Genomic DNA, 24,599 nt, shown 5'->3' with positions numbered 1-24,599 from the left:
CCCAAAAGCAATTCATTAAATAAAGAGTATACACTTTTAAGAAAAGAAAGAATAATTAATAAAAAGAAACATTAAGAATTTGAAAACTGAGATAGCAACTCACATCTTAGTGTCACTCTTCTGGTTATCAGCTACTCAATTTTATTTCTATTGAACCAAAAGAGAAAGTGTAGGACCAATGACTTCCCAATTTCATAGAAATTAATAGTTTATATTGGGCAACCCAAAAGCAATTCATTCATAAAGAACAAAAGTAATCATTATTGAAATAGTTGGGTCAACCCAAAAGCAATTCATTAAATAAAGAGTACACACTTTTAAAAAAAAGGAATAATTAATAAAAGGAATCATTAGGAATTTGAAAATTGAGAGAGAAACTCACATCCTAGTGTCACTCTCTTGGTTATTACCTACTCAATTTTATTTCTATTGAACCAAAAGAGAAAGTGTGGGACCAATGACTTCACAATTTTAGAGAAATTAATAGTTTATATATAAGTGGGCAACCCAAAAGCAATTCATTCATAAAGAACAAATGTAATAACTATTGAAATAGTTGGATCAACCCAAAAGCAATTCATTAAATAAAGAGTACACACTTAAAAAAAAAGAGAATAATTAATAAAAGGAATCATTAGGAATTTGAAAACTGAGAGAGAAACTCACATCCTAGTGTCACTCTTCTGGTTATTAGCTACTCAATTTTATTTCTATTGAACCAAAAGAAAAAGTGTGGAACCAATGACTTCACAATTTCAGAGAAATTAATAGTTTATATATAAGTGGGCAACCCAAAAGCAATTCATTCATAAAGAACAAATGTAATCATTATTGAAATAGTTGGGTCAACCCAAAAGCAATTCATTAAATAAAGAGTACACACTTTAAAAAAAAGAATAATTAAGAAAAGGAATCATTAGGAATTTGAAAACTGAGAGAGCAACTCACATCCTAGTGTCACTCTTCTGGTTATTAGCTACTCAATTTTATTTCTATTGAACCAAAAGAGAAAGTGTGGGACCAATGATTCCCAATTTCAGAGAAATTAATAGTTTATATATAAGTGGGCAGCCCAAAAGCAATTCATCCATAAAGAACAATGTAATTATTATTGAAATAGTTGGGTCAACCCGAAAACAATTAATTAAATAAAAAGTACACACTTAAAAAAATAAATTAATTAATAAAAGAAATCATTAGGAATTTGAAATCTGAGAGAGCAACTTACATCCTAGTGTCACTCTTCTGGTTATTAGCTACTCAATTTTATTTCTATTGAACCAAAAGAGAAAGTGTGGGACCAATGACTTCCCAATTTAAGAGAAATTAATAGTTTATATATAATTGGGCAACCCAAAAACAATTCATTCATAAAGAAATAAGAGGAATCATTAGGAATTAAAAAACACAAAGAGCAGATCAAGTCTCAGTGTCACTCTTTTGGTTATTAATTACTCAATTTTATTTCTATTGAACTAGAAGTGGAGGTGTGGGACCAATGAATTCCCAATTTTAAAGAAATTAATAATATATATAATTGTCTTCTGAATGATTTAGAAACCATAATATAAATAATAACTAGAAACCAAAACATAATAAATATAAGTGTGGGACCAATGAATTCCCAATTTCAAGGAAATTAATAATATATATAATTGTCTTCTGAATGATTTAGAAACCATAATAAATATCGTATAAATAATAACTAGAAACCAAAACATAATAAATATAAGGTTTATAGGTCGAAGTAATTTTAGTTGTGAATAAATATAAGTAATAAGATGTTTCAAGGAAATTAATAGTTTATCTAATTATTAATAGTTTATATAATTGTCTTCTGAATGATTTAGAAACCATAATAAATATCGAAGTTTCTAGGAATGTTTTATAGCCTTTTATGATTAAGGTATGCACGTCACGACATTTTTTTGTGCTCATATTACTAAGTTGAATTACTGGTTAATTATACTAAGTTGAATTACTAGTTAATTATTTGGAAATTCTCCAATTAAGGAAAGGAGTTTATGGGTAAAGTTGCACTATGAAAATTGAGCATTATAATTATAATTATAATTGTAATTTCTTTAAATTTTTAGTTAAAATTAGGCATATGAAGTTATCTATTAACTATTTTCATTAAAATAGTATGATTGATCTTATTAAAAGAGTATGATTGATCTTAAAAGTAATAGTAAATTAGTAATTTTAGTTGTGAATAAAAAAAAATCTTAACACTTTTTTTATTAACATGGACTGTTTGAGGAAATTAGAATTTTACATTTCTTTCTCTCTTGTACCATATTCTTTGTATTTAATGTAGTCTATACAAAAACCAATGGACAATAATAATAAATAATAACAAGATTCTATTTTGCTTAGTTTAATTAATAAATTTTGACTAGTGAAATTTTGTTTGTGATATATTGTATTACATATATACACTTTAATATGATTGGTTTTTGGAAAAAATTATTAGCACATTTTCACAAGTTACAATGACTAAACAAAATGCACCAAACCATTTTGATTGGACGTCCGAAGAAACTTATTTGATGCAGGTGCATTCAGCCCAACAATATCATTGTATTTTAGTAGACATAGGGGGTCTAGTGTTTTAAGGAAGTTGGTTTCCTAAGTATTGAATTAATGTAAATATTTAGGCCTTTGAGTGATTTTAATGACAATATGAATTAATTAGATATTGTGGATATATTTGTAAATGTTCTCGAATGTTGGAGAACATGAGAGGATTAGGATTAGTTAGGAATTAGTTTGAAGAAACTGTTGAACAACTAAAAAGTAACTGAGGAATAGTTCCTCAACTGTAAAGAAACTACTAATGATGTATTGAAAAGAAAGAAGAGAAGAGGTTAGATAGGGGGAGACAGGTGTGTCTGTAAGCCTATGGGAAAGAGAGGAAGAGGGGCCACTAATTAGAAGATCAGGCCAGAGAGAGTCAGAGAATCTTGAGAGTCTTGTTATGTGATTATTTGTTGTAAATACATAACCAGAGATTTAATTCCAAAAACTGTGTGAATGTGCATTTTGAGCATCAAATGATGAGTTATGTGTGTGTTAGATATTCTGTATAACAAATATGTATGCAGGCAGAATTCGACAGAATACATAGTGGAGAAGCACATGATAGTGGATCGAAAAGGATCTTTGGATCCATTCGAAGGATTCAAGCAAAGCTTGTAATGATAATGATTTGAGGAACCCACAGAGGAAAGCTCAGGAGGGAGTCACGCAGCGGAATAGCGAAGACCCAGAACCTTTTGAAGAAACCCGAACCATAGAGAAAAATTGAAGAAATAGCATAAAAAATCAAGTGAAGCGGAAGAGCGGAGAAGTGAAGAATCGACACATAGTAGTCGTTGGATCTTTATCAACAACAACAGGATTAAATCGCATCGGCGGGATCCTTATGGAGATATCGGAATCGGGCCTTAGATAAGTGCGATGAGCAATCGCTGATTGATCGAGAACCATTGGATCAGAACCATATCAATGGTCGCGATTCAATCACAAATTGGAAATTGGCAAAGTCAAGTGACAGGGACAGTAGGAATGCGATAGTGCAATGGCCAATACACCGTTGGCGACAAGTGCTGATCGCTGGTGAAGTGTTGATCGAGATCAGGGAGTGAAATGCAACAAACAATAAGAGCGGACCTGATAATGTAATTAAGTGCAGTTAATTATGATTTAAATTCCGGCGTTATCGCATATCGAAATCGAAAGGGTTCATGTGTAGTGAGACCGCGGAGAAGTGCTATTGCGATTGCGATAAAGGGATATCTCGAAAACTGTGCAACGATTGTTTCAAAGCAGAAAAAGGTATGAATCACATGATTTTGTGTGTATTTCTATTATAAAGGTTTATAATAGAATAAAGAGCCGACATGAAGGGTTTATGGGTTAAGTCTTTGAATGATCCAAAGTAATAAGGTTTACGGGACTTGGATATATATATGCGGCATTAAGGATTAACAAAAGGTTAATGAAGGGTTATGTGGACTTATAGAGTCCCGATAGAAAGGAGGATTAATTAAGGGAAAGACTGGGCTATTGTAATGATTTTTTTCCGCATGAGATTTATTAAAGGGCCTTAACCATATAAGTAATGAGGATTTAACTCGGCAGAGAGTTAACAATTCCTGGGACAAATGTGATTATGCATTGTACATGCATACTGTGGGTATATGCGGGGTAGCCCCTGTGTCAATTGGTATTAGAGCAAGTTAAAGCTCTTTGAAGAAACTTAGAACAGAGTTATGTGTTAAGACGTTTGTGCAGGCAAGAGGAGATCAGATTTTAATCTGATAAATAGAAAGCACACAAAGGTGAAGTGCAACATAACTTGCAGATGCAAGGAGGCAGAGAACAATCCATTCAAAGTGCAGGAGAATGGTGGAACAAGATCATGCAGAGATCTTGAAAGGTGAGATGATATGTTTTGATTTGATTTGATTTGAAGATTGGAGAATGTGTGGTTTTTATATGGACACACAAGTAACAGCATAAGAAGATGAGAAGGTTGCAGCAATCTAGAGTGAGGAGTACCCAATTGGTTCAAGAGGAAAGAACCAGAGAAATGCTAACAGAATGAGCTCAGAGGACACAAGCTTAGTGAGGCATATGTAGCAAGAAGGAGACTTGTTACTGTAGAAGTAGTGTTGCAACTCACAAAGGAAATTCCACAAAATATGTGAGTAGAATTGCTAAAGGATGAAGGAAGTTGGTAAGACTTTCTGAGTGAAAGAAGAGGTGGTCAAAACCTAGTATTTCAATTGTGATTGAAATACAAAAGGACAGTTGTGTTCTTAAAAGGTGCAGATGAGTTGAAGCCTAGAAGGAGCAGAGAGAAGTGCTCAAAGGAGGTTCCAGAGGTAGAGAACCAAGTACTTTCCAAAAGACCAAGTACAGAGGAAAGCTTGGTGAGGTAAGTTGCAACAAGGAGGACTTGTTGTTGCAGAGGCTTTAGTGCAGCTCATAGTGAGTGTGAGGAACTCATAAGAGATAGAGAAGAAGATGACTACTGATAGTCATAGCAGAGGTTCTGAGGAAGACCATAGTAGAAGAAAGATGAAGAAAGAGGTTGCCAAGGAAAATGGAAAGAGGATGAGTCAAGAGGAGATTGACAAGGAAATTGCAGAGATAAAAGAAAAACTCAATGTATTGAGGATGATACTTGAGGAAAACCAAAGACAAGGTTGGGCCTTGAGGAAAAAGGAAGTGAAGTGGTCTAAGCTACATAGAAGACTACAACAGAAGCAAGTAAAGTGGCAGGTGGAAGAACTCAGAGAGGCTGAGTTGGAAAAGGAAGAATCTATTTGTGAACCAGAACAGGGTGAAGTTCTGGGTGAAGATGAAGACTTGAAGACTGAAACTTCAAGTGAGATCAAAGAGTCACATGATTTTAAATCTGATAATTTGTGTATGGTTGCAGGTGGAACACATGAAGAAGGACAATTTTATGATATTGTCATAAAGAAGGAAGAAGATAGGCAGAATCTAAATTCTGTTCTAAAAGAAGAAGTAGAGAAGGATATCAAGCAATCAAGTAAAGGACTTGATGAGATTGAGGAGAAGACCATCGAAGTGTTTTTAAGTCATGTAGAGGACTTGGAACAACAGGAGGATTTGATGATTGAATCATCAAATGAGATCATGAAATCTCGTGGGTTTAAAATTGACAAATTGTGTGTGAATGCAGGTATTGTAGAAGACAAACCATCCTATGGAATTGTCTTGAATGAAGCTGAAAGTTGCCAAGCAAAGTATGATGATGACTGTCTTTCGAATGAAGAAATAGTGTCACCCGTAAGTTATTCTTGTGAAAAAGAAGAAGATAGTGAGGATTGTATAAAACGTTTTGGAGAAATTCCAAGCGAGATGGAAAATTTGTGGCATGAGTTAAGTCTTTTGGAAGAAAGGCTAGAAGACCAAAAGGTAAGAGTTCAGATTGTAAAATCAGAAATGAATGAGAATGAAGAAGTTCACTACAGTGAAAAAAGATAGGAAGACATCATTGGAGCAGATGATGTGGAGGAGAGACTAGCTAACAGTCTCGTGAATTCTTTTGAGAATTCAAATCAGCAGACTGATACGCTGATAGAGAAGGAGAAAATAGAGCAGCATACTGATGTGTTGCCAAAGGAAGAAGAGGCACAGAAGCCTTATGATTTTTATTTTAACAAGTGTTTTATGAGTGCAGGTTTAGTTGCAGATGCTGGAAGAAATTTGGCACAGATGAGCAGCCAAACAAAAGTGGAAGAAGAGGATTATGTGGAAGAATTCAATCCATGGAACAAAGATGTTCAATTGCTGGAGAGAATGCTGGAAAGTCAGGATTCAATGCAGACAGAGATAATCTTGACAGAGGGTAAGGATGTAAGGGCGGCAGTAAGGATCCAACAACTACACGGTGGAAGTAACCAACAACAATTTGAAGAGTTGGTGGACAGCAGCAACAACCTGAAACAAAGAGAAAGAAGAAAAAGTAAGTGGTAGAGTATGGACCAACCCAAAGATGTGCTGGAAAAAGAAATTGAAGAATTGTGGTAGCTGATGATGAAACAAGCCATAGGGAGAAAGTTGATGACAACAGGAAGGATGATCAATCAGAGTATGAAACTAATTGACAAGGAGAGAAAGATAAGGAAAAACACAGCAGACATGCAACAACAATAAAGGAGCAAAGCATTTGGGCGGTTTCAAACTAAAGTTTGGGACCCTGGAGGTTTTTTCTAACAACATATGAATTCACATGATCAGGAGATCATGAATATTTTCTACATTGGGAGTCTGATGCAGGAGCATTCAGCCCAACAATATCATTATATTTTAGTAGACATAGGGGGTCTTGTGTTTTAAGGAAGTTGGTTTCCTAAGTATTGAATTAATGTAAATATTTAGGCCTTTGAGTGATTTTAATGAGAATAGGAATTAATTAGATATTGTGAGACATATTTGTAAATGTTCTCGAATGTAGGAGAACATGAGAGGATTAGGATTAGTTAGGAATTAGTTTGAAGAAACTATTGAACAACTAAAAAGTAACTGAGGAACAGTTCCTCAACTGTAAAGAAACTACTAATGATGTATTGAAAAGAAAAAAAGAGAAGAGGTTAGATAGGGGGAGACAGGTGTGTCTGTAAGCCTATAGGCAAGAGAGGAAGAGGGGCCACTAATTAGAAGATCAGGCCAGAGAGAGTCAAAGAATCTTGAGAGTCTTGTTATGTGATTATTTGCTGTAAATACATAACCAGAGATTTAATTCCAAAAACTGTGTGAATGTGCATTTTGAGCATCGAATGATGAGTTATGTGTGTGTTAGATATTCTATATAACAAATATGTATGCAGGCAGAGTTTGGCAGAATACACAGTGGAGAAGCACGTGACAGTGGATTGAAAAGTATCTTTGAATCCATTCGAAGGATTCAAGCAAGGACTAGAATGGTAATGATTTGAGGAACCTGCAGAGGAAAGCTCAGGAGGGAGTCACATAGCGGAATAGAAAAGACCCAGAACCTTTTGAAAAAACCCAAACCACAGAGAAAAATTGAAGAAACAGCGTAAAAAACCAAGTGAAGCGAAAGAGCGGAGAAGTGAAGAATTGGCACACAGTAGCCGTTGGATCTTTATGAACAATGAACATGATTAATCACATTGGCGAGATCCTTATGGAGATATCGGAATCAGGCCTTGGATAAGTGCGATGAGCGATTGCCGATTGATCGAGAATTGTTGGATCGGAACTAGATCAACGGTCGCAATTCAATCGAAAATCGGAAATAGGCAAAGTCAAGTGACAAGGACAATAGGAATGCGATAGTGCGATGGCCGATATGCCGATAGTGACAAGCATCGATCACCGATGAAGCGGTGATTGGGATCGGGGAGTGAAATGCGACAAACAATAAGAGCGTACCCGATAATGTAATTAAGTGCGGTTAATTATGATTTAAGTTCCGACATTATCGCATATAGGAAGTGGAAGGGTTCATGTGTAGTGAGACTGCGGAGAAGTGATATTGCAATTGCAATAAAGGGATATCTTGGAAACTGTGCAACGGCCGTATTAAAGCGGAAAAAGGTATGAATCACATGATTTTGTGTGTATTTATGTTATAAAGGTTTATAATAGATTGAAGAGCCAACATGAAGGGTTTACGGGTTAAGTATTTGAATGACCCAAAGTAATAAGATTTATAGGACTTTGATATATATATATATATATATATGCGGCATTAAGAATTAACAAAAGGTTAATGAAGGGAAAGACTGGGCTATTGTAATGAATTTTTTCCGCATGAAATTTATTAAAGGGCCTTAACCATATAAGTAATGAGGATTTAACTTAGTAAAGAGTTAACAATTCCTAGGACAAATGTGATTATGCATTGTACATGCATACTGTGGGTATACACGGGGTAGCCCCTACGTCATTATTCACGATTCACATCATTATAAGAACAATACAATATACAAGAATGCTATCACTAAGTGATGTGAATTTAAACAGGAACGCAAAAAATTACATATATAACTATAAATACAGAGATGCAGCAGAAATAACACTTCCTTTCATTAATATCAAATAATGAAATATGTTTACAAACAAAATGGAAATGAGACTAGCTCGAGCGATGGTAGCTTATCTCTGAAAAGAGATGTGGAGGCTACATTCCTCTGACCTGAGTTACAATGAGTCTCAATGGCCTTTTTATTATTGAACAATAAGAGAAAACCATAAACAACCAAAACCCTAACCTGAGAAGATGTAACACCAAAAGTTTATGGGCCCCATTGGAGTTAGTTGGGCAACCAACTTCTTGGGGTCGTAACTTGGTCATATTATCTCCATTTGATGCGCATGATATCTCATTTGAAAGATCTATCCGAGGACTACAACTAAAAATACGATTTCAATGAAATAACCCATAGGAATATTTCCCAAAAAAACATCGTTTATGGCCTCAAAACAGCTCCGGAAGTTCAAGACCCAGAAAACTGCCAAAATAGTAAATTGTGCTACAATTAAGGAAACTAAAAAAAAAAATTGATAGAACAATGGTGGGGGTCCAAGTGGAATAGGCGGGTGGCCACCAATATCCACCTGGATCATTCCTCCCCACCTAGGAAGTAATGGTCTCCATTGCATTGAGTTCCCCCATGAGATGAGGAAACATTTGCTGAACTTGGTCCCTAGTGAGCCATTTTCCTTGGTGCAGGAGTTGGGAAACTTTGACAACTTGATACAAATGGATCTTCTACTAGCAAGTTTCCTTAATCTGTGTTTCCATGATCCAATCAGTTGCAGCTTGTTCTATGCATTCTTGATTTAACTATGTTGGTGTGAGTTGTTCTACAATGTTGGATGTGTCCAGTAATGGTGGAAAGTATGGACGAAGGCGATCCACATTAAACACTGGGTGCAGGCCAAGGAATGGGGGAATGTTGAGCTCAAAATAATTATCTCCCACAGCTTTGGTGATGGTGTATGGCCCATATCGAAGCGGGTGAATCTTGCTATGGGGCCCAGAGAGGTGCTCCTTAAATTTTGATCATGCCTCTACCTGTACTTAGCAATGGCTCTGTCCAATATGTCATGGACTTGTTGGTGGATGTGTTGAATGTGCTCAAAGAAGCTATTTTCCTTGTCAGCTTCGAACTGGACATGAGCTGAATCTGCCTAAGTCGCTGCAAATGGTATGGCAACATTAATGGGACATAATGGTTGGAATCCCAAGCCCACTTGAAAAGGGTTATGGCCAGTCGAGCTGTGGAGAGCTTGTTTGTAATTCTACTGGACATAGGGAAGTCTCATCCCATGTGCATGGATGCTTTGAGTTTTACATGCACAGAATGTGTATGATCATCCTGTTGACAACCTTTGTCTAGCCATCAATTTGAGGATGGAAAGTTGTGGACTTAGTGAGCTTGGTGTCCATCATCGACCAGAGACTAGACCAAAATGTACTGAGGAACCTGCTGTCCCATTCTGATATGATAGACTATGGGATCCCAAAGTGTACCCACACTCATTCAAAGAAGACTTTCGCAATGGCTTATGCTGTGATGCTTTTCTTGCAGGCCACTATAATGGCCATCTTCAACAATCTATCGATGACCACAAAAACACAGCCATTTCCATGCTTAGTAGAAGCAAGGCCTCACATGTAATCCATGGAGATGGATTACCAAGGCCGACTAGGGGTACACAACGGAGTATAGAGACCTTGCTTCTTGATGGTCAGTTTGGTAATGATGCATGCAGTGTAGGATCTGATGTACTTCTTGACATCATGTTGAAGTTTTCACCAATAGATATACTTTTGCAGTATTGCCACTATTTTCTTGACCCCGAAATGCCTAATGGCCTGACTGTAGTGCACTTCCCAAATCATCTTTGCACGCTCGCTTAAAAGAACACAAAGGTGTCCTAGGTAGCATAACAGAGCATCCTGGAGGTGAAAATATGGAACTTTCTGACCCTTCAAGAGTGTATGGTATGTGTGGCCAAATTTTGGGTCTCTTTTGTAGAGAAGTGGCCAATTAGAAGTCTCGTGCCCACAAGAGTTGAGTATGGTGGTTAACACCATGATCGATGGTTGGCTGAGGCAGTCTGCAACATTATTTGTTCTTCCCTTCTTGTACTTGATATTCAAATGGAACTGTAGCAAGTATGTGGACCACTTCTGATGGTGATCATTCTGCAGCTTCCCTTACATCTGTATGAATTGCAGTGGTTGATGTTCTGTGTGGATGACCATTTCCTTCCCCAAAATTTAATGCTTCCATTATCGGTAGACCTACATAATGGAATACATCTCTTTATCATAAGTGGGATACTTCTGGACTGTGTATGAAAGTGTCTCACTATGATATGCCATTGGATGCCACTATTGAGTAAGTACTACCCTAATAACATAGTCATAGGCATCATCTCAATCTCAAATGGTTGTTGCAAGTCTAGTAATGTGAGCACTGATGCAGAGAAGAGGTGATGTTTCAAATCTGCGAATGCCTTCTCTTGAGATTCACCAAAATAAATGTTCTTTCGCTCCTCCTTTGGTGACTTGACTCAAGGTCCAAGTGATATGAGAGAACCCCAACATGACCTGCGGTAGAAATTGGCAAGAACTAAAAAGTTGCGGAGATCTGTCAGAGTGGTTGGGGCTGGTCAATCCCGAATGACTTAGATCTTGGCTAGATCCACATGCACCCACCGTTCATCAATAATGTATCCTAGATACTGAACTTGGTTCATGCCAAAAGTGCATTTATCCAAATTGGCACACAACTTGTGTTTCCACAATGTTTGGAGAACCTGTCAGATGTGGTGGAGGTGTTCTTTCCAACTCTAGCTGAAGATCAGGATGCCATCCAAGTATACTAATACAAATGAGTTGGTGAATGGCTAAAAGACATCATCCATCAGCCTCATGAAGGTTGCAAGAGAATTTGTTAACTCGAAAGGCATAACCAAACCATTCAAAAAGGCCCTCCTTGGCTTTGAAGGTAGTTTTCCACACATCATATGGCTCAATGGGTACCTAGTGATATCTGAACTTCAAGTCGATCTTGCTGAAATATTTTTCCCCCTTGAGTTGGTTCAGAAGGTCATCAATTCGTAGGATTGGGTACCTATTCCAGCCAGTGATCTTGTTCAATGGTCGATAGTAAATAAAGAGTCTCCAAGACCCATACTTCTTTTGTACCAACACAATTGGGCTCCCACAGGGCGATGAACTTGGCCGAATGTGACTTTTCTGCAGCAGCTCCTGAATTTGCTTCTTGATTCATCGTTCTCCCTAATAGAGCATTGATAGATTGGTCCATTCGGTAATGGTGCACCTCGTTTCGTATCAATGGAGTGGTTGACCTGACAGTGCAAAGGAAACTCTGCGGAGGAGGTGAAGATGTCCTCGTATTCCTCCACGACCTTGTCCATTTGCTGTTGTCGTGTAGAGGGGCCTTGTCTAGAGGTCGTGGCCACTGTCTTCTTCTTTCCTTGAGGGCATATTGTCAGGAAAACAAGTTTCGCAGTAACCAGAGAGATAGTGGTATGCGGTGCTACCTCTAATATCGTGTACAACTTATTTCCCAATGTAACAATAACAATGTGAGGCCTCGACTAATACACAACATGTCGCTTCCACAAGTATGGTTGGCCTAATAATACATCACAAACATCAAGTGGAGCAACGTCAGATAATACCTCATCCATGAAGGGCATGATGCTATATGGAAGGCGACATTATTGCCTCACACGCAAATCCCGTCGTTGGTGAAGCCACCCGATGATGTAGAGTTGTGGGTGTGTTGTGGTCGGTAAGCCCAACCGCTTCACGACCTCTGCCGGAATGAGGTTCTTTTGGCTCCCGCTGTCTATAATGAGTTGTAGCGGGGAGCCCTTTAGCCACATCTGGGAGTGGAAGAGATGATCCTCCTCCTTTGTATCTTTGGGTTCCTCCTTCTGGATCTTTGTGGTGGCGAGGATGGCATTAGGCTCCGCATCAATAATTTGCTTCCATTTTTCATTCCCCTTGTCAGGTTCTGACTCAAAGTTAGAACATGCATCTGATTCTAAAGCCCACAGCTTGGCCACCAGTGATTGCTTGGCTTGACACTCACTTGTGTTGTGGGTGGAGCTCTTATGGAACTCGCACCAGTTTCTCGTGTCCTTCTTTGGCTTCGCAGTATTTCCCTTTTCTTATATCCTTGGTAGGTTTTCTTGGGTCATACCTCCTTGGCTTTTTCCTTTGTTTTGCGATTTGGGGGCACCTTACCCTTACTTCAGATTCGTAGATCCAAAGTCTCATTTCTTCTGTTTAAACTTCTACTCAATCTTGACAACGTATCGATACGCCGTGTCGAGTGAGGAGATGTCCAAGAACTCCATCTTGTCCTGGATGTATCTATCCATGTACTCGAGTACCAAATGTTTCTCATAATCCTTGAGACCCAACTTCATGTGAAGGGTATGAAAAAAATTGGTAAACTCTTGCACATCTTTATCCCTTCGCTGTCACAGCATGGTCGACATTATGTACTTGTCCTCATAGATCCCAACAGGGTAGTACTACTCCTTGATGGCGTCCTAGAATGAATTCCAAGCAGGAGCGGATGAAAACAGTGACGTTGTACTTTCATCCTTTTGCTCACAATAACTTTCCCATCAGTGCTTAACGTGGAGGGTGGCTATGAAAACAGAAAAAGTAATATTTTCCCAGCTGGAAAAATCATGAACAGAAAAATATCCTTCTAGAAAATTCAACCATTTATCTATGATGTCTACATCTATTTGGCCCTTAAATATGGGAATGTCAAATTTTACTTGTACCTTAAAAAGTGTGGAGCCTCCAGAGTGGCTATTGGATGCGCCATCGGTGGGCAATCGTTGAAGGATCTGGGCAAAGTTATCCATCATCACATTCCTTTGTTCCTCAAGAGCCTCCTCGAGGAATATTTTGATAGGATCTCTTGCTCCCTCGTCTTTATTTTCTTACCCCATGGGAGGTCGTCAGGATTTACAAGGCTGGTCTTGTAAAGGTTCAACCAGTTCAAGCCCTAACTCCTTATATCCCAACCTCATTGGGGACATGAAAAGAAAAATAGAGAAAGAGAATACCGCTCTGATACCATTGATCTGAATTTAAACAGGAATGAAACAAATTACAGATATAACTATAAATGAGGCTCAAGGGCCTTTTTATTATTGAAAAATAAGAGAAAACCATAAAAAACCAAAACCCTAACCTGAGAAGATGGAACACCATGAGTATATGGGCCCCATTGGGGTTAGTTGGGTAGCCAACTTCCCATATTATCTCTGTTTGATGCACATGATACCTCGTTGGAAACATATCTCTGAGGACTGCAACTAAAAATGTAATTTCAATGGAATCACTCAGAATAATATTGCCAAAAAAACGTCGTTTAGGGCCTCCAAATGGCTCTGGAAGTTGAGGACCTGAAAAACTGCCAAAAATAGTAAATTGTGCTACAATTAAGGAAACTGAAAAAAAAAAGTGTTGACAAAACAATGGTGGGGGTCCAAGTGGAATAGGTCATGGCCACCAATATCCACCTAGACCACAAAGAATGCAGAATATCGCTTTATAATAAAAAAGCAAAGAAGTCATGTTTTATATTTTAAAAAGATTTCAGGTTATGTTTTTTTCACTTAAGAATACATTATTACGACACGTGAAGTTAACCAATAAAAAGATTCCAGGTTATGTTTTTTCCACTTAACAATACATTATTACCACAAGTGAAGCTAACCAATAATTGGTACAATAGAGACATTTAGCAACTTAGAATAATAAATTTAGCAATTTAAAAAAAAAATCACCAATATCACAAGAAATACCAAGGCTACTTCAACTACCACAATATATTATGTCTAAAAATTGATAACACAATAATTGTTTAGACATTGAGACCAACCTTGGAGACAAGTCTTGCAAACAAGATGGAAAAGCCAATATTTTCCAGGCCTTTTAAACTGCACAAAAGTAATTATATTAAACGTGATTTTTTTTTAAACTTTACTTTTAAAATTAATTTAAAATAATTTTTAAAAACATATATAAGGTTTAATTATCCTAATTTACTTTAAATTATTTAAATTTTCTAAAAATATTATAAAACTATATATAAAATTTAAATTTAAAAATTTCTAAACATTAAAAGGAAAATAAAGACATAAAACTTAAACATGTTCAAACTAGAGTCTCTAAGATTTTCTAGATAAAATCGACTTGAAAACAATAGCGAAATTCAAAAACTACAATTTATTAAACTTAAGCACATGAGTTGAATTTGAGATATTTTTTAAAAGAAATAATTGATCATTTGAATTTTTGAGTCATATGCAGAGTTTTTCTGAATATTTACACAATCTAAAATGTGTTTCTACATGAGTAAATTTGAGTATTTTTAGATCTACAACCAATTAATATCTCTTCAAAATATTTTAATTGGTTTTTCTAGGGTTTGTAATTTAGACATTGGCACTGGTCTAAATCTAGTTGGTTGATGAAACTTTTAGAGAGATGAGTTCTGAGGCATGGGCTGCTCTAAATGTAGTTGTTTTTAGAGCATTTTCAGAGTGGAATTCTGAAGTATTCAACTCATACTATCTTGCTATGAATAGATTCACTGAACTCCTTGCATATGAGTTCATTGATTCATTGAGCACTCTTATTATTTGTTTTGTTTTATAATGCAGAAGTAATATTTTTATATTTATAAGTGTGGTTTATTTTGAAATAAAGTTTTTAGAAAATTATTTTTTAAAATATAAATAATTATAGCTAATTTTGATATGAGAATAGTCTTAGTAACATATATGATTTAAAGAGTGAAATAAAAGTTCTCAAAATTTTTAAAATTCAACCTTAATAGATTGTTATCAATTTCCAAACTTCACCCTTAACCTTATTTTGATTACCATCTGGACTATCTGCATGTATCCGTTATTTAATTTAGATAAATTTGCTAATTTTGATAAAAATTCAAAAATTAACCAAGCTTGGCAACTATATTTTAAATAAAAGGAAGCACACATTTTGAATGAAAGGAATATACACATCTTGGATTCATGGTCCAGGAGTAGTAGAGGTAGTCCATTCAAATATGGCCACATCACTAGAATAAGTCAATTCAAATCTAGTTGAAGACCATATTCAGAAATCAATAGAATTTTACCTTAATGTTGAAGCTTATTGTCGTCCGAAGGTTAAATGACAAGTTGAACTTTTTTTAAATGCATTATTCAACATATATCTCACCAGTTGACTCTGTTTCCAATTTAGCAGCTTATTTGGTCATATCAGTTGTCAGCTACTAAGCTAGTACAACATTCAATCAAGTTCAACATTTAATATCCATTTTTTGTACTTAAGACTGGAATCAGGTATTCCACTTTTCATCATTCATGTGTAAATGATTCAATATTCAAACACTTTCGCATGCTTCCCATGCATCTCTGTAATGTTTATAAAATTCTAAAATTATCTTCATATTAATGATAATTCAAAATTATTGTTTTAGCATCCTAAATAAGTGATCCACTTTTGTCAAAATATTACAATTTTCACTTATTTCTGTAATGTTTAGAAAATTCTAAAATTATCTTCATATTAATGATAATTCATAATTAATGTTTTAGCATCCTAAATAAGTGATCCAATTTCATCAAAATCTTACAAATTTCACTTATTTTAATATTACCATTGTTTGTTTGCCTGGTAATTTCAGACCACACTCCCTACCTTTCTAAAACACTCCAGTGATATCCTTGCTAACAAAATGAGAACTACAGTAAGTATGTTGCACATATAGCTTGGGCCCTAATTCTGTATACCCAAACACATTTTCCTATATCATTAAGCCTTAAGGTCATTAATGGTCAAACTATTTTGAAGGTACATTTCCATTATTTAATACAAACAACAATAAAATTCTATGGTTCAATTTAAATTGCAAAACTCTAAATGCCAATACAACCATAAAACTGCATAAATAATTTAGCAGTAGGGTTTGGGGGTTGCAAGTTCAATTGCAGAACTATAAGCTATATGCACTTCCCCGTATACAATATTGGATTTGAATCCATATGCCTATATTGATTTTGAACTGGTAGACTTGGCAAAAATATAACTCTAATCTTTGTGTCTGCGTCTGCTATTCCTGTAGGGGATCCCTCCACTTGTGGATATGGCCAGCTGTAAAATCCCACTCACATTCACCAGTTGGCCAACCACCTTGTTTGGACCCACACCTTTAATCCAGAATGATGCCAGATTGATAACTATCTAAGGAATTGTAAAATCTATAGATCATGCGTACTATTTTCAAGGAATCCTAGGATCCTTTTGTACAAGTTAATTATCAATTCGTATACATGAGTGTGGAACCATATACCTCACTGAAATTAAGTAGACACTAACTAATTAGAGAAACGTAAAGTGCCTGCAACTATGGCCTAAGGCTTGGGAATTTTGCAGGGTAGACTTCATTACCAAGCCAAAAGATGAAGGACATATTAATAAAGTACCTACCTATATTGAACTCCTTACTCGTTGGGCTGAAAATTTATGTGCAGACATTGGTTAATTGAAGATTTTGCTTTGAAAGACATTTCAAATAATTTGATTTGAAATTTTCCTGCCAAGACTATGTGTTGTTACCCAATACCATCAACTGAATCCCCAAACCATGTGCACAGGGAAATGTGCACCCTACAAAAGTGTGCCAACCTACCCTACAATAAAATAAAAACCTTAAAAACCATAACCACCAAGGCTCAAGTACCCATTCTTAAATCTTTGTGGTTATTATAAATATTTAAAATCCTTTTAATGTACACCTAAAAGGAATAAGTAAGCTAATAGATTACCATCCCCAACAACAAAAACAGAATAGACAGAAATGTACAAATGATTGTTAATGAATAGGGCATCAAACCAACAACACCAAGATATAAGTTATTCATTAAGGATTCAGAATGATTATGTCAAGAATAAAGATCTCTTTCAATTTTAGGTAACATGTACAAGTTAAAGTTAAAGGAGGACACCTATGCTATGTCAAAGAAACTTTACTACATATACAAGGGGAAACCTCTTATGCTAACTGAAACAGTAAATTATGTATTCACATATTAGGAAAATCAATAATACATTTTTTTTCTTTTCATTGGGTAATTGAGCCATTTTCTCCAGAAAGAGGATTCTATCATTCTATTTAGATTAAACAACTAAGATAGGACCAGATCAAATAATTTTATCAATGGGATGGGACTAAAAGGTACAATCAACAACAAGAGCCGGTGGGAGTGCACAAAGCTACTCCAAAAGCATAAAGTAAGATAATCTAACAAAATGCATGAAAAATATAAAAAGCATTTGTGGAAAGAAATGAAAAAGAGCAAGGGCGAGAAGCGCAAGGCCCTAGTTCAACATCAACGTTAAAAATCAAAATAAGAGTATAGGCAACATGTTTTTTGTTTTTTAGTTTACATAACATAACAGAAAACAAGAAAATCCAGACAACTATTATTTATAGACACCAAATTGAAAGTGGAAATTTTCAAAACATTTATGTAATTAAGAAGTTATAAATGTTGTTATAGTAATATAAATATCAAAAAATAGTAAACATTTTTTATTGGCATAGTATCGAAAAGAGAATTTCTATTGTTTTATCAAGTTTGGAACAAAAAAACTGAAATTGTTCACTATCATGTTCATTTTCCTTTCAGCATTGGGCTCTTAAGTTCGGTGATATCAGGGATTCTTGCTTTTGAAAAATGGCCAACCCTGCAAGAAGAGAAACAATACAAAATGCTTAGTATGCTTGTATAAATAGAAAACTAAATAATTTTGTTACATAACTAAACACTTCAAGTCAAAGAATGAAGATGTTTCCTAGGGAGACAAGACAAACTTCCTAGTTGAGACTATGGTTGAGTTTCTTTTGCTTGTTGTTATTGTTCGTATCTAAAATATCATTGTCACCAATTAGAGTGAAGATACCCTGAACTTAGAGATTGCGCAACATACAAATTGTTGTTGTTGTTTTATGCAAATATTCATGGTAAGACAAATTTTGAGCAAATGTTGGCAACAACTGCTTTAAAAGTAGTATGTTTCTAAGGCAACATCACAATGTGTTGTTATGAAGAGTTCTTATAATGAAGTTGATACAATGCAGAAAGAGAAAAATATTATTTTGTTTGCATTTAGTGCAAAATATTGACATATATTATATCATTACAGTTGATGAGATCGGGCAACTACAAAGTGCACACACAGGTTCAAATGGTGTGGAATATGAATTTGCAACCAGAAGTGTTCCTTGCACCTGCTAGAAAAGAAAACTAATCAACGAATGTATAATGGAAAATAAGTTAGGGGAATTTCGAGGTCTAAAATGGGCCTCCTAAGGAAATTATAAAATAATAGTGGAAATAATAAAATAATATCACTAAATTTTAGAGGGAGAAAAGAAAAAACTATATTTTCAACTTATCTCCCTATGAGTTTACTCAAATTTCGAACGAAAACATTCATTGGATGAAACATTTTATTCCTCATCTAATTAGTACCCATGTTGCATACTTTCGATAGACCCTACTACACGAAAAATGAGAAATGCATGAAAAACATGATTTCAATAACGATTTTTCATGTATTTCTCATTTTTCGTGTAGCAGGGTCCATCAAAAGTATTCAACATGGGTAATCCTTGGATGAGGAATTAAATTTTGCATCCAATGAGTACTCCGCTTGAAATTTGAGTAAAACATTAGGGATATAAGTTGAAAATACGAGTTGAAAAAGTAGTTTTATTATTTTATTAATTTTTAATCTTTTTACCTTTTTACTCCAAAAATAGTGAATCATCCCCCATGGTTGACATCATCATCTTGAATCCTATTGGTTCTTATAAAGTTTATTTTGGTTACATTTTTCTTAGGAGGCCCATTTTAGACCTAAAAAATCCTCTAATGAGTAATTGTGTAATTAAAAATAACTAGATTATTGGATATGTACGTACCTGGTTTTGTCTGTCAATTAGTTTTCTGAGATCATGTTCTATTTCAGTATTCAAATTTGTGATGAATGTGGCCTGTGTTGTACAATTTTTTTTTCCTTGAGGTATTTTCTTTTTGTTATGTTTTTGAAGAGCATAATCGACATTTCTCCTTTTTGTAGTCTCTGCTCAATTTCATTGTAGATAGGCAACAAGTTTTCATATAGTTACAGTTGTGACATAAAGGACAAAAAAAACAAATCTTGTTATTGCATAAAGACAATAAATAAAAATTCATAAATCTTATGGGTGAATGGTGTAAGGCAGAGTAACTTATCGATGCCATATCATCTTGAGAACTTTCATCTTTATTTTGCTATCTATATTTCATGCCAACTCTTTTAGCCACTATTACAAGTGCTACAACTGTTGCTATTGGGAATGTTCCTATACTTTCTCCCAATTGTTTTATTGTTGCATTGGGAACAAATTTGTATTCTATACATATTGGGCTAATGTTTTCTACAGTTCTTGTGTTGTCTAACATCAAATTGTGATCATAGTTGTCACGGTCGTAATTTGTTTTTGGTAGAATCTGGAAATTTGTCACTACAATTCCTTTTCTGGAAAGATCCTTTGATTGTGTTTTTCAATGAGTTAATTTGGAACAACCAATGTGACTGTCATCAATCCCTATTGATCAGTGATATATGCACGCAATATTTGACGAGTTTTGTGTGCTTTGTCAAGAAATGTGTTGTATACAACCATTACATCATCATGGAATAATTTTCAAGTTTTGCGGATGTTCAATTCTTCAACTGATATTGGAATTGTCGATGGTGCATTTGAACTATGTACATATCAAGAAAATTAGAGTCAATTACAAAGAAACAATGTTGATGTGTATATTACAATGTGACAAATGCAAATAAGTGATGGGCATGGATTTACTTTCCTTGTTGATTCTTTTGTTAGTTGTTTTTCTTGCTTCAATGTTGTGTTGATTTTCTGCACAAGGCTGCAAGGTATTTGTTTCATTGCAAATGATAATGAGTGGAAAATGGAACTAGTGATATTGGAGACATGAAAACCAATTTCATATATATATTTTTTGAATGAATATTTTCAATAGTATATGTAAATACTTTCCTTCTACATTTTTGATCGTTGCAGCCTTGATCCATTTTAGCTCTATAACAAAAAAGGAAATTGCATTAGAAACTTCTTTGGATATGGATACAACAGATGTTTGCAAAAGAACATCAATGAATAGTTAAGTTTCAATGACAATGAAATGGGAAACAAAATGATATTAATTGTAGATATGGAAAGAGTTCAATGTGTTTTTTGGTTCACCTAATTATACATGGTCCATTATGAGACATATTGTGTTAGGATCTGACCAATATGTATCTAGCTTGTAAATCTTGTAGTTGTTTGTTATGTTAGATTATACATGATCAATGAGTGATGTCTGCACATAGGTATTTGTATATAGTAGGAAATGGAGGTTGTCACTATGCATATAGTATTTTAGTGTCTTTGTTCTAGTGTTATATTCATGCATGTTAACATTGAAATATTCTACAATGATTATTGGTTTACTAATAGATATATTGCAAAATGTTTTTTCAAGAATATCTAGTATATTAGGCAATGTGGCATAGGCGTTGCGTAAATATTAACAATTGTAATTTGCATTCAATGTAGAATGATATTTGTCATCAATGATTCTACATTGTGTTCTTGAAGTTGCATATGCTCAACAATTCTTATGTTTTATTTAAAACATGTGAGCAATCCATATTTATAATGGCTTGTTATGTAATTAAATGTTTTGAACCTTTGTTGCAATATTTCTTGTTTCAAATGTGTTTCCTGTAAACACAGAATATCATTGTCGATTAGATCATAGTCATTGAGGAAATCATTGATATAAGTTTCTACATTGTGAGCGTTTAGAGAGAAAACTGATGTGCATAAATGTCTATGCAAAGATTCATAATTTTAATCTAGTTCCCATTTTGCAAATTGTTGTAGACGGTCCATTTCAGCTGTTATTTTCTTCTTGCTTTGAAATTTTCTTTCTCTAGTGGTTTTAATAGGAACAAGTATTGCATGTTACTAACAGGAGACAAAGCTATATAGACTAATCCATGAGTCTGTATTCCAGTAGGATCAAGTGCAAGGTTTTTTAGAGTGAGGCCTTGTGATCTATGGATTGTGTGAACACATGCTAATTGAATAGGAATTTTTTTTTGTATTTTGATTTAGAATGTTTTTTCTTGAACTGTTATTAGTTTTTCTATTCGCAATATGGGGATCTAGTCGTTGAAAATTCCTTCACTATAGAAGTGAACCAACTTTTTTGCTTGACAATGTACTATGTCTGCATCGAAGAACTTGATCCATATGACATCAATTTCATTTGTTTTTGTATAAGCTTTAATGATTCTGTTTGCTCCATTAACAAGGCCATCTTATGAATCGTAATTTCCAGCATAGATTTCATCTAACATGTTTAATTTTACGACTATCTGTGAAGGCAACATTGTTGTATGTAAATGGGAAGGGAAATCACCATGGTTTTCTTCTTCTTAATCAATTTCATCGATAAAAATCTTGTCTCTAGGAACAATTGACAGCATTTTATTGTTGTGAAAATTGACATATTTATTTTTATACAAAATATAGGGGAAAGAGAGGTCAATAGGTGCAGGTCTAACATAATTTATGTTCAAATATTGCAAATCATATTCTATTTGAGTGTTTGTTCACATTATATTCATTTTTGAGATGAATTTCTCATCTGTCTGACGCATTTTAATATGCAATTCATAACACTTTACATTTTCTTTCCAAAAGTCATATGGGACTGGTTTTTGGTTGAGAATAGGTAGTTCGAATATCAAGGAGTCTTCTATAGGTTGTTCTTGATAGAGATCACCACAAAAAATGATATCAACATTTCCTAGATATTTTGTTTAGACATGTTCTATGTTTCTCAATCGATCATTTATGCAAAACAAGAACCGACTTCCAAGTAGGGAAACCTCATCAATGAAAACTAGTCTCAATTCTTGGTAAAGTTTTATGAGCGCATCCAATGTTTCATTGCTAATTGGTGTGGGGGAAGACATGTTAAACGGCATAAGTAGTGCAGAATGGACTGTTGTACCACCTGCATTATATGCAGCTTTGCTTGTGTATGCTAGTATCAAACCCTTTGGTTGCAAAGGATCGGATGAATGATGTGCATCATAAAGTTGCATTAGCATTTGGAAGACTAATTTTGTTGTTAATGATTTTCCAGTTCCAATTCCTCCAGTCAAGAATAAATATAGTGGTTTGTACATGTCCATACGCTTCTTCATTGGAGTGTCTTTGATAATATCTTATTGTTTCTATTGAGAATTCTTCTTAATCTATGATATTCGACATTTGTGAGAAGAAATGGACGCTCTGATAAGTGGAATATGATATTTAGTTGTCTTTTTCTTTCATGGTGATGGGAATGTTGTAAATCTATTTCCAAGTCATATTTTTTGCTAATTTTTTCAGTGGTTCTTTTCTTCTTCATTGTATCAGTGGGATCTATGGTGCTATTTTGGATATCTTGAATGATGTTTTCTAAATCACCCCATAATGGGTTCATATTATAAGTGAAATTGGACTCATTTGTTTTTATTGTGTTTTCATGTAATATATAAGAAGCTTCCCATGATAACAAGTTTTGTATAAATGTACTTTCACTTTTTTCAAATGGGACATATAGCAAAAGCTTTTCTTTGCAATAGTTTTCATAGTCAGTGTGATTTTTCTATTTCATGAATCGTTGGGTTTTTCATTTTTGAAATGGGTGTGCCATTTTTGTTGTACATTGAAGCAAATTTAGCAAGACATATATGTTTAATAACATTAGGTCAATTGATATAATAATCAATAATGAAACTACACATGACATTTTTAGAGTTGTCATCTTCCTATTTTAGTAGGAACGATGGTTTGAGGATAAATGTATGTTCATCCATTGGTGTCGTGTTTATGAATATGCATTCTCGTGAACTATGATTCAATGGAAGAGAAAGTGTTATATGGATTTCTTGTTGAGTTGATATCTATTGGAGATTAAGAAAAGAATTTCCCAGTGAGCGTATCATTTCAATGGCATTTAGATTGCTCTTTTCATGTTCTCTTGTTATCCTTGTAATTGCATTTGTCGTTGATTTGTCAACTTTTTTCATGTAAGAAGTGCAATATGATGCAACTGCATATGCATTAAGGAAAAATTGAGCATCAATATTTGCATTCCATAGCTCTGGCATATTCTTTGCATATATATTATTCCAAATGTGTGAGGGTTTTCTTTCTAATAAAATCATTGGTTGCTTCAATGTACTTTGTATTGCTAAGATGTAATCAGTTTCAGTTAAATGCAATTCATCCAAAAACTCATCAAATGTGTTGTTGCTATCATATTGTTTCTTTTCCAAGATGTTATATATGAATTTTACTTTTTCGTTTAATGTGTCATCTAGAAACACAATTGGTTCAACAACTTTTGTGATTCTCATGTGTAGCATTGGGAAATTGTATCTACAATGTAAGTTTTTTCTCTTTTTGCAACTTTTTGTATGGTGGTGTTCATGTAGTTTTGCAAGCTCTGGATCAAGGTGATCTGTGCTACAAGTCAAGTAATTTTCAACGAAGTTTTGAAAGTCAGATTTACTATTGACTCCATATATTGGTGCATTTTTTACCCATAACAATCCATGTTCATGTTCACTTCCTCTATTTTGGAATTCAATTACAAAGTAGTAATCAACTATCTCTCCGAAGAATGTTTTTTCTTCAGATATTATTTTTTTAAGGAATTAATTATATGCCTATAATAACGAGTACAAGTTACTGGATTCTTTATTATGATATAGCCAATGTTATAGTATTCTATTATTTCAATATGTTTTCTTTTTTTCCTCTTTCTATGTAATTTGGTCAATGTATTGACCAATGGAGTCCATCGATGTTCAACACCTA

Source organism: Pinus tabuliformis, chromosome 5_1 (genome assembly GCF_031772625.1).
Source record: "Pinus tabuliformis cultivar Carrire ecotype Pingquan chromosome 5_1, CPIR1, whole genome shotgun sequence".
In the NCBI taxonomy this organism is placed as follows: Eukaryota; Viridiplantae; Streptophyta; class Pinopsida; order Pinales; family Pinaceae; genus Pinus; species Pinus tabuliformis.
The sequence above is the reverse complement of the archived record's forward strand: the minus strand, read 5'-3'. Positions refer to the sequence as shown.